An 11625-nucleotide genomic window follows, 5' to 3' on the forward strand; every position below is an offset into this window, starting at 1 on the left:
CTTTCTTTGCTTCCGTTTGTTCAATACATCACCATCAGCTTGAGGAGCCTATCCATGTTTGATTATCCAGACCAAACAGCAACCTTTGGTCTTTCGAGTTGAGGCTCAAGGCGAGAATTAAGGGCATAGACTCAAGGTTGCTCTACTTACTGAGACTGTGATCAAGTACATGACGGAAGAGACCCTGTTAAACCTAAATTAATGTGAGGGGAATCCAAAAAATAACTCAATGCATAACATTTTTAATTTTTTTTGTCCTACTTTTTAACCACTCTTCAATTCAAATGGAATCTTTTAGTGTCAAACATATAGACTTATCTTTAAAAATTTTGAATTTAACCCCACGAAAAAATATATTACAATGATTTGAACATAAAACTTTAGAACTCGATCTAAATAAATAAATTTGATGAACTCGATCTATGTTCGAGTTTATTTGATTTGAACTAAATCATTGAATCCCCGAAACCCTAATCTTAGCATCACACAAAGGTGTAAGAAACATCCTCTTCTTTCACCAGATTTGAAGGCTTTACACCAAAGATCAAAAACATATAGAACTCAAAAAAGCATGGGAAGAATATAATTTATATCAATCTAATCCCACTGTTAACAAGCAAGAAAGGAATTTATACGAACACCTCACACCCCAAAAGCTGTTCCATTAGATGTAGAGAGATAGGGAATATATTATTTTTTAAAATTATTATGAAACCTAAAATAGAAGCATAAATATTCCTCTCCTTCTTTCACTTTACCTTGACATATCCAAGCTCCTCTATAATAACCTACTCTTAGAGCTATGGCTATGGCTATGGCTATCACCTAGCGAACAAAAAGGGGCACTAGATATCATGGGAGTATATGCATGCCTCCTTATTTCCCTCTTATTAATCTTTCAAACTCATTCCATCTCTTCCCTTTCCAATGGATCTCTTTCCATTTCCAACCACTCATTCAACTCTCAACCCCTTCAACACCATCATCAACTTTTGGGTAACATTAAAATTGTTTTCGACGTATTTCCTTGATCACGTGTAAAATGTTTCCTTACCTTCTTTTCCTTGGTTGTCAGTGAGCGGATGGGACGACGGAGAAGAGAATACGACCGCGGTGAATTCGGTTGTTTTAAAGTCTAAAGGGGGAAGGTCAGGCAGCGCCGGGGCGGGCACCAACAACCACCGGCCGGGGAAGGCGAAGAACGCAGCTGCGAGTTTGTTTGAGTTTAATATAATTTACTTTGTTCTCAACTCTGTTGGTCTCTTCCTATTCTTCTATATCAGTTCTTAAGAAGGAATCATATGAAAGGATAAGTATCTTTTTGGTTTTGTTTGAGGAAAGTTTAGTTATGAATCACTTATACATGTATACATATGGATCATGGCATGATATGTTATGGATTGATGAATAAATTGGATTTTTAATGTTACGGCCATGGTAAGTAATATCAATTCCTCGTTCAATTGAGCTATTCCTATGCTTGTTGTTTGAAGATGGCGTTTGAGTTTAATATAAGTTTGTTCTCTTTAGGGCATATTCTTAATCATTTTTTTAAAAAACAAAAACTCATGTAACCCAAAAATCGAGATCAACCCAACTCGAATTATAAGGATTGGATTGGGTTAAAATGAATAGCATCTCGATTGGATTAATTTTCTAATTTGGTTTAGATTTGAGGTTCTAAGGGCAAAATTAGTCCAGTAAATATATATATATAGCAAATAGAAAGTAAAAATGTATGCAACATCTACGCCCTAACATGATTTAAATAATGACTTTTCCTTTTAAATCTCAAATTTAGAGAATTTTATTGACGTTGAATTTGAAGATGAGGTATTGGTTTTCTCTTGATTTGAGAGTTTCCTTTGGAATTGGATTCTGATTTTTTAGTATGCTATTCTTGGAGAAGTTTTGCACAAGATTTGTGAAGGAAACTGTAATTAATTCGAAATCGAAAGACCGACATTTTGATGATCATCGAGAAATTGAAAGTTTTGTTATTTTTTACCATCTTTGGATGTGTTTATTTCCTTCTATCGTTGTCTTAAAATTAAGCTCATCGGAATTCTTTATTTTAGTTTGCGTTGGCAGAAGTGGTGAAACTAGAGAGCGCACTTGTTAGGTGGCGAGGGATGGAGTGCGGTGTCGCGGTCATGTTTGTCCAAGGCATGTTGCCTATGGGCGCATGTTGCCTATGGGCGCATGTTGGATCTCCTGATCATATTTGTCCAAGATGTGTTGTTCATGGCCGCATACTCGTTCCAAACTTCTTTTACTTGCTTTCATGTTAGATAGGTCTTTACTAATTCTTTTTGTGTTAATTCGAGTGTGTATAACCGATCACCAAAATCATGTCTATGTCCACCAGGGCCAAAATGCCCCAAAATGCACTATAGGGGGATGTGACTAGTTTCAATTCTTCCTGCCCAGGTTATAGCAAGTCGTTATTGTTGCTTATTCGTTTTTAGATTATAACATTACTTTATTTAAAAATAAATAATAAAAAAATTAACGTATTTCCTCGCTCACGTTTTCCAAAATATTTCTCCTAAATGTGACTCAAGGTTCAAGTATACTCCGATATTGTCCATGAAGTCCGATTCCCCAAGAATTACGAAGGACCCAATGAATCAAGAACTTAATTTACCTTTATGCCTAATCCTCAAGACATCCTTCATTGGTGCCACTCTAAAAAATATCATATCTCCAATCTTGAATTTCAAGCTTCTACGCCTCACATCTACGTACCTTTTCTGTCTACTTTGAACGGTACACATCCTTGCTCTAATTTTCTACACTTGCTCATTGGTAACTTGAACTAGCTCGAGTCCTACCAATTCTCTATCGCCCACTTCATCCCAACATAACGGAGATCTATACCATTTTCCATATAAAGCCTAGAATGATGTCATCTTGATGGTTGCCTAGAAGCTGTTGTTTTACAAAAAAAAAAAAAAAACTTCATCAAGTGTAGTTTGGAGTCTCAACTCCCCGTGAAATCTAGTACGCAAGCGTGTAGAATGTCCTCTAGGATCTGATTCAAATGCTCTATTTGACTATCTGTTTGAGGGTGGAAGACAGTGCTGAAATCAAGGCGAGTATGTACTTTATGCATTCTCTGTATTCTCTATTAATGTAGATACGTGAAGTCATTAATATAAACCTTTAGTCATAATTTTTCCTTACCTTTTCTCTCTCTTGTTATTTATGTTCATCTAAATAAGTGTGTGAGTTGTTATAGAGTCCAAGCAACCGGTATCAGAGCTAAGAGATATTCACCACCATCCATGAATATGGAAAGCTCAAAAATTGGAATCAATAAGTTTGATGGATTCGATTTCTGTTTTTGGAAGATGTAGTTGAAGATTATTTGTACTAGAAAAATCTCCATGATTTGGGCTAATGTCGGATACCATGACCACAAAGTAGTGGAAGCTCAAAGATCGGCAGGCTCTAGAGTTGATCTGGTTGATGTTGTCCAAAAACGTAATGTTCAACACAATTAATGAGAAGACAACATCAGATCTATTGAATACGCTGTCGAATATGAACGAAAACTGTCAACTATGAGCATGGTATATTTGATGCGTACGATTGTTCAATTTACAAATGTCTGAAGATAGATTTGTTGCGGATCATATAAATGAATTCGATATGTTTCAAAGTCAATTAAGCTCAGTGGAAATTAGTTTCGAAAATGAAATTAAAGTATTGATTTTGATGTAATATTTACCTGAATCGTGAGATATTGTTGTTGTTGCGATCATCAATTCCGGAGGATTTGAGAAATTGAAGTTTAATGAAATTTGAAATGTAGTTCTATCGAAAATATTCACAAACAGAAAATTGAATATTCATTAGGCAGTGCTCTCAATGTTGATCGAAGGTGAAGAAGTAAATCAAAATGCCCAAATAAACATGACCGATCAAAATCAAATAATCGAAGAAAATCTCCAAAGAGACTGAATGTAACATATTAGAATTGTGGAGAAAATGAGCACTCTAGACAGATTGTACCAAATTGAAAATGAAGCATAGTCACAAATCTGGATATAATGATCCTTCTATAAAATCAACCGAAGATATGAGGATGTTCTGATCCTCAACATGGGCAACCCAATTAAATCTTGAATTTTAGATTCGGGTGCTTCTTTTATTCGTCTCCAAACTAAGAAACTGTTTTGAAATTTTAAATTTGAAAATTTCCGGAAAATGTATCTTGCCAACAACTTAGAGATTGGAGGAAGAGGGGATGTTTGCATACAAACTCTAGCAAGTAATCAAGGTAATCAAGGGACAACGAAGGATGACATATATATTCCTCGTCTCAAGAAGAATTTGATCTCTATTGATAAGTTGGACAGCAGAGATCATACAATAAAGTTTGGAAAGAGTTTGTGTGCTACGGTGTGGGTATCACGTGACACAAAATTGGAATCTTATACACCACTGCATGGTGTACAAATGTGGCTACTATTACGAGGAGTGCTTCCAATTCAAGTTTATGTTACAATAAACTTGGACATATGAGTGCCAAAGGAATAAAGAAGTTAGCTGCAAAAGGAGTTCATAAAGCTTGAAAATTGATATGGGTCTTTGTGATGAGTTAGCTTCCAATTCGAGTTTAGATGCTAGTTACTTTATGGCCAAATAGAAATGAGTTAGTTTCACAAACGTTGTTAGAGAACCAAAGAAAGTGGGGTTGCAAATGGTTCATACAGACATTTTAGAACCATATCCAGTTTATCACTTGGTGGATCAGGTTCTACGTCATCTTCATTGATGATTTGAGTAAGAAGATATGAGTTTATTTCTTGAAACACACATAAAATGTATTTGCCACTTTTATGGATAAAGGTGTGGAAAGTTGAAGTTGAAAATCATACCCGTTTAAAGATCAAATGCCTAAGGTCTGACAATGAAAGAGATGATAAGTCATAATCTAAAGCATTTTGTGCAAGTTGAGGGAACCAGATTAATGTGAGTAGTCACACATAAGAATACAAAATGTGTTGATGAGTGGAGAATGATCAAAGAATCCAGCATACATATTAACAAAATGTGTTGATGTTGAGAAATTGAGGTTGTGTAAAGCCTTAATTAGTCCGGTGTAGAGAAGATATTGATCTGTTCGTAATAAAGTTATATTTGGACTATGAGTGTGTTGCTTATTTATAACTTAGTCATAGATAATGCATGACTATATATAATAAATGAAATGTCATATATATAGTAAATGATTATATATGATTATTAGATAGTTATATCCCATGAAACTATACTATATATATCCATTAAGCAGAGTTTTTTTAATTTTTTTTTTTTTTTTTTACGTATTTTGTATCATCAATAAAAACATCATTACATTTTCTCTTTCCAACTTTTTGTGTTTATTTACATCGATCATGTGAGTTATTGTGCCGTCCTAATAGAAACACCAGAATGTTAAGAACACATACAATCACACATCTGCATCCTATCTCGCACAACCGAATGCATCAGCCTTCATATTAAAAGATTTTGGTCAATTTTATTATATGGTATGGATTACATAGACTAACACATACATTTGGCTAAAAATCACATTTAACTTCTAATCATTACATTTTACCATTTTTACATTTATTTGATCTATTAATATATCTATATTTCTTATAACTTTCATTGAGAGTTGTTGTCGTTATTTTCTTTTATTTTTCTTAAGCCAATTTCAATGACAATTGCTAAAATGGCATAATTTAGAAAAATAAAAATAAAAATGAAGATTTGTGTGGCGGGCAATAGAAAAAATATCTGAAAAATTCAAATGTATTTTTGGGAAGTATTAAAATATTAAAACGTGAAGGTTTGAATATATCCAATTTAAATGTCATTACCACGTAATAAATATCTAATTTTGGAATTGCCAGCTCAACTTGACTTTCTTGACTTTGCCACCTATCAGTTTTCTTGATCGTAACACCCTTTATTTTTAAAAAAAAAAATAATAATAAAAATCAGTTTTTTGTTGAGATTTTTTCAACCAAAAAACAGTAGTGGAATTTAAAAGATTTATTATTATTATTATTATTTTAATTCAACTTGTATGATATTTGTGATTAAATCCAATTCTTCAAAAATATTAATTGGGGTTTAATGGTCATAGAAATACATTAATTTATTAAATCAATTATATGACTTAAATAAAAATAATCATATTAAATTAAATTGGTTAAAATATCTACTTTTGTTTGAATCCAACGACTGCATGTATTGAAATTAGTGAAATAAATTAGGTAAAATTTGAAGGTAGGTTTTTGTCCCATTTTAAATTTTGAACTCTTCTGAAAAACTTTATAAATATTTATTATTACTAAAAAAAAAAAAGATTAAAGATGGATATAAAAATTTTCAACCTTTACCAGTTGCATGTGGTACACGTGTCGGTTGCATTAATCTAGACTCTCGCATTCCAAGGCTGCTCCCGTTTACTCCTTCAAAACGGTGTGTCTGTACGCCGTTTACTCCTTCAAAACGGTGTGTTCATACGCGGTTTCGAGTCAACCCGGCGGTGACATCCTCTTTATTTATATATATATATATATATATTTTTTTTTTTTTCATTTTAGACCTCAAGTTTTCTAAGATTCCAAATTTTTATTTTTATTATTGTTTTAAAATTTGAATTATGATTATTTTAGAATAAATTTGGAAGTCTGACAAGCACGAGATTTAAATTGGTGATGACGTGGCTGGGCCATCTAAGACCATTAAAAGATATGCCGTTCGTCACGTGTCATCATGCCCGCCACGTTGTATACTCTCTCATTAGTTACTTTTTTTCTCCTTTTTGACGGTGCTTCGACAGTAAAACAAAAATTCCCTTTATTTTATTGTTTTTTTTTTTTGTTTTAAATATGTTTTAAATAAAGAAAAATGAAATACCATGATTTAATAGGATTTAATTTGATTAATTTCCGACCCTCCAACCCAAACTATAAATATTATATTCAATTATTTTTCTTTTTTATTTGAATTAGATTGAATATTTGGAAAATAGAAAATTTAGGTCGATTCACAAATTAATAATTTTTAGATTACAACATAATTCTACGATGTCTCTCTTTAATTTTTTTAATTTCTTTTTGTTTTTAAATTTTTTTTAAAAAAAAGTACTAATTTTGTAATTTCACTTTTATACATATTTTTTATTTTTTAAAAGAAATTCAACCAAAGTAATTGATCCTATTAGACATAAATTTTTGAATATTCATTAAGTCAGTAAACACTTTTAATAATTTCAAATACCAAATAAATACTAACTTTCTAGAGACTGAGTTTGTAATTTAACAAAAATATAATTATTTTATATTCTTAAGAAAAATAATTAATGCAAGAAAGTAGATATAATATGACGAGTAACATTACACTATTAATCTAATAATCTAAGTTAAAAGTAGAATCGTAAAGTAAAAATAGGCTTGAATATTTCAAAAAGTTAAAAAAATATTTCAAAATAAATAAGTAAACACATTTTTCAATCCGATGAAAACTGTCAACCCAAAAAGTCAGTAGTATTAATAACTATTTTTGAATCAAAGAAAAAAGAATAAAATCAAACCCAGCATTGGAATCTCCCGAGTAAATTCATGGAATAGTCTGAAATTGAAATAAAAGTATTAAAAGGGAATAGAGAAAATTTCTATAAGAAGTTAAAGATAAGTTTAGAAGGAAGCATTTGGTGACAACTTTAGGGCTCGAGCTGTGTGCACTAGTGAGGACAATTGACCCCGACTCAACTTTTATAGTCGAGTAGCTCAACAATTGGGTGTTTCAAAAAATTTTAGCTCGTGAATGTTCGAAAAAGCATAATACAAATTTCAAATATTACACCATTAAAAAGAAGAAAGTACATGTGACAATAACTTTAAAGAGAAATTCTAACTATCCAACTCTCTAGTAACTTAAAAATATGTTGAATAAGTAAATACATTTTGATTTTAAGATTGGTGAAAGTTATCAACCGAAAGAGTCAATAATATTGAGAGTCCTTTTAGGTTCAAAGAGAAATTTTAATTATCTACTTTCTAAAAGTAGAATAGTAACTTAAAAAATCTACTCTTAAAAGTAAATAGTAACTTAAAAATAGGCTTTCGATATTTGAAAAAGTATTTCAAAATTAATAAGTAAACACATTTTCCAACCAGATGCGTGAAAGCTGTCAATTGGATCAAAGAACAAAATCAACTGACAACATTTAGAATCTCCAAATCGATAAAATTTTAGATCTATTGATCCAGACAAGAGAAAAAGTCAACTTAAATTTTAGATCTGTAGACAGACAAATTATTAAAGGAAATCAAACAAATTTCTTAAAGAACTTAACTGACAGGAATTGTTTTAGGGACGACTTTAGGTCTTGAGCTATGTGCACTAGTGAGAAGAGACAACACCGACTCAACTTTTATTGTCGAGTAGCTCAACCATTAGGGTTTTCAAACTTTCTAGCTTATAAATGTTCGAGAAAACATAATACAAATTTCAAATATTATCCAACTTTTTCACTTAGGATAACCACCCATCCTCTTCTCTTAGAAGGATTATTTATTTATATTATATTTATATGAAATTAAGTAAAATAATGTTTGGTAGATTTTCATTTTGAAAAACAAGTTAATGGCGTTTGACAAATTATACCAAATTTGTATGATTTAGTTAGGAGGACAAACGTAAACTTGTTATTTAGAATAGATTTATTATAAGATAATGGTATGATTTATAATTTTATTTCATTTAAATTATTTGATAGAAGAGAAAATAATTGAATTGAAACCCTCCAAATTTCTAGAGAAAATAGATGTAGGGAGTTCATGTGTCTCGACAATCGAATTAATTTCGGACTATTCGGACTATCCAACCCAAACTATAAAAATTGGACAACGTTAGTTCTTTTCGTTTGGATTAGGTTGAATTTTTAGAAAAACAAAAAATTGAGTACTGGTTGACATTTATTTAGTTGAGCGAAAATAAGACTACAATTCAACCCTACCTTACTTTTAAAAAGATTAAGCCATTTATCATTCAAATATTAGGTTCAATTATTTTTTAAGTATTTTATTGTTTTTTTTTTTAAATAAAGAAAAATCAAACATTAATTCAAACCATTCAACCAAACTATAAATATTAGGTTCATGTTTTTTTTTTTTTTTTTTTTTTTTTTTTCTATTTGATTGAGAAGAATTTTTAAAAAATCGAAAATTTGGGTCCGTTCATCAATTGATATTTTTTTAGTCAGGATAACCAAATTAACTCTGTAGCTTATAAATGTTTAATATTTGAGTTGAAATTTTAAATAACAACCCTGTATTTTCGGGTTAAATTGGATTTCTATTCAAGTAATTCAACTTAATTGACCCAAAAGTTTGAATTTATTTCTGACATTTGAAAAACAAAAAACTTGGGAGTTTGGATTATGGTTGGAGTAAATAAGGAAGGGTTTGAGATTTGGCAAATTATTTTAGGTAAATACCGTTCTATGTAACCTACTTTTGTGCTACCAAAGTTGTTCATAATTTACTTCTCTCCCTAATTTTCTAATTTCTTTTCTTTTTTTTTTTTTTATTATTAATTTTTGTCTTTAAAAACTACTCTAATTATGTAATTTCACTTTTAAAACCAAATTCAATCTACGGGTAACTTGGATAACTTTACACGATTAGAGAACTTTAGATATTTTATAAAGTTTCATAGTAAACACATTTTTCAACCAGATGCGTGAAAGCTTCAATTCGAAAGAGAAAGTGATATTGACAATCATTTTGAGATCAGAACCCTAACTTAAAAATAGGAGTTGAAAAAAGTAATTCAAAATGAATAAGTAAACACATTTTACAACGGGATGTGTAAAAAGTTGTCAGTTGAAAGAGAGGATGAATAAGTAAACACATTTTACAACAAGATGTCTGAAAAAGCTGTCAATTGAAAGAGATGAATAAGTAAGCTCTCAATTGAAAGAGACAATAGTATTGACAGCTATTTTGAGATCAGAATTGTAGTTGAAGAAAGTATTTCAAAATGAATAAGTAAACACATTTACAACAAGATGCCTGAAAGCTCTTAATGGAGAGTGACAGTAAATTGATAAGTCATTTTGAGATTAGAGACAAAAAAAGAATAAAATCAAACGACATTAGAATCAGCCATTTTGAGATTAGAGAAAGAAAAAAAACATAAAATCAAATTTACATTAGAATCAACCATTTTGAGATTAGAGGAAAAAAAAAACATAAAATCAACCCGACAACAGAATCAACCATTTTGAGATTAGAGAGGAAAAAAGAAATCAAACTGACATTAGAATCAGCCATTTTGAGATTGAAGAAAAAAAAAATCAAACCATTAACCAATCAAAATCGTAATAATTAGCCATTTTGAAATTAAATAAAAAAAAAATCAAATTGAAATTAAAATTAGCCATTTTGAGATTAGAGAAAGAAAAAAAAAAAATAAACTACATTAGAAATAGCATTTTGAGATTAGAGAGAAAAAAAAAAAGATAAAATCAAATTAGATAATATAATCAGCTATTTTGAGATTAGAGAAAATAATAATAATAAAATCAAACGGACATTAGAATTAGCCATTTTGAGATTGGAGAAAGAAAAAAAAAGATAAAATCAAACGGCCAATTTGAAATTAAAAGATAAAATCAAACGTGACATTAGAATCAGCCATTTTGAGATTAGAGAAAAAAAAAAAAAGATAAAATCAAACCGACATTAGAATCAACAATTTTGAGATTAGAGAAAAAAATGATTAGAATCAGCTCTTTTTTTTTTTAAAAAAAAAGAAAGATTAGAATTCGAAATTTTTTAAATTAGAGAAAAAAAAAAGATAAAATGAAATCTATATTAAAATCAGTCTCATTATAATCTCCAAATAAAAAAGGGTGCGAGTACATTTGTGAAAAAAAAGTCAACTTAAAATTTTAGATCAGACAAAATTATAAAAAGAAATAGAGAAAATTTGTATAAAAAGTTAAAGATAAGCTTAGAAGGGATAGTTTGGTGAGATTTTAGATCTCAGCTTATGCACTAGTGGGGAGAGTCGACCTCGACTCAACTTTTATTAGTCGGTTTTCAAATTTTGTAGTTCCTCGATGTTATAGAAAGCCTAATACAATTTTCAAATATTAATAACCACCCATCCTTGTTTCTCTTATAAGGATTATTTATTTATTTTATATTTATAAAGAAAACAACTATGAAATTTGTAAGATCAACACTTTAACCAAAAAGAATTTTGGTTCATTTTATGTCATTATGAAATTCACCCACAAATTCTTTTTTTTTTTTTTTTTTTTTTTTTAAAAAAAGAGAGAAAATAAAATTTAACGGGGGGAAAATCACAGCGGTAAATTGTGAATATTTGCCACCAGACCCCGGTAAAAAGGTAAAAAGGTCAAACGAAAAAAGGAGTTGGATAAGAACGGAAGTTTGTGTCCTTTTTTAGGCCACCTCGAGGGGACACGTCATCTGTCTCTAAATTGGGCCCACTGGATAAGAACCGCCGATCTCGGCCCTCCACACCCTCCCAATATTCATTTTCTATTTATTCCCACCCTTCCCCGTTTCCCCCCTTCCACTT

The 11625-nt window shown here is 30.5% G+C and overlaps 1 long non-coding RNA gene across 1 annotated transcript; it reads left to right on the forward strand.

Annotated features, from left to right (window-relative positions):
• Positions 1 to 710: 710 nt before the first annotated feature.
• Positions 711 to 1429, forward strand: LOC111791233 (uncharacterized). Its single transcript, XR_002814621.2, has 2 exons — positions 711 to 996; positions 1076 to 1429. It is a non-coding gene; the product is annotated as an uncharacterized LOC111791233 (long non-coding RNA).
• The last annotated feature ends 10196 nt before the right edge of the window (positions 1430 to 11625 follow it).

The sequence above is a fragment of the Cucurbita pepo genome, chromosome 3 (assembly GCF_057944985.1).
Source record: "Cucurbita pepo subsp. pepo isolate OVF chromosome 3, ASM5794498v1, whole genome shotgun sequence".
Classification (NCBI taxonomy): domain Eukaryota; kingdom Viridiplantae; phylum Streptophyta; class Magnoliopsida; order Cucurbitales; family Cucurbitaceae; genus Cucurbita; species Cucurbita pepo.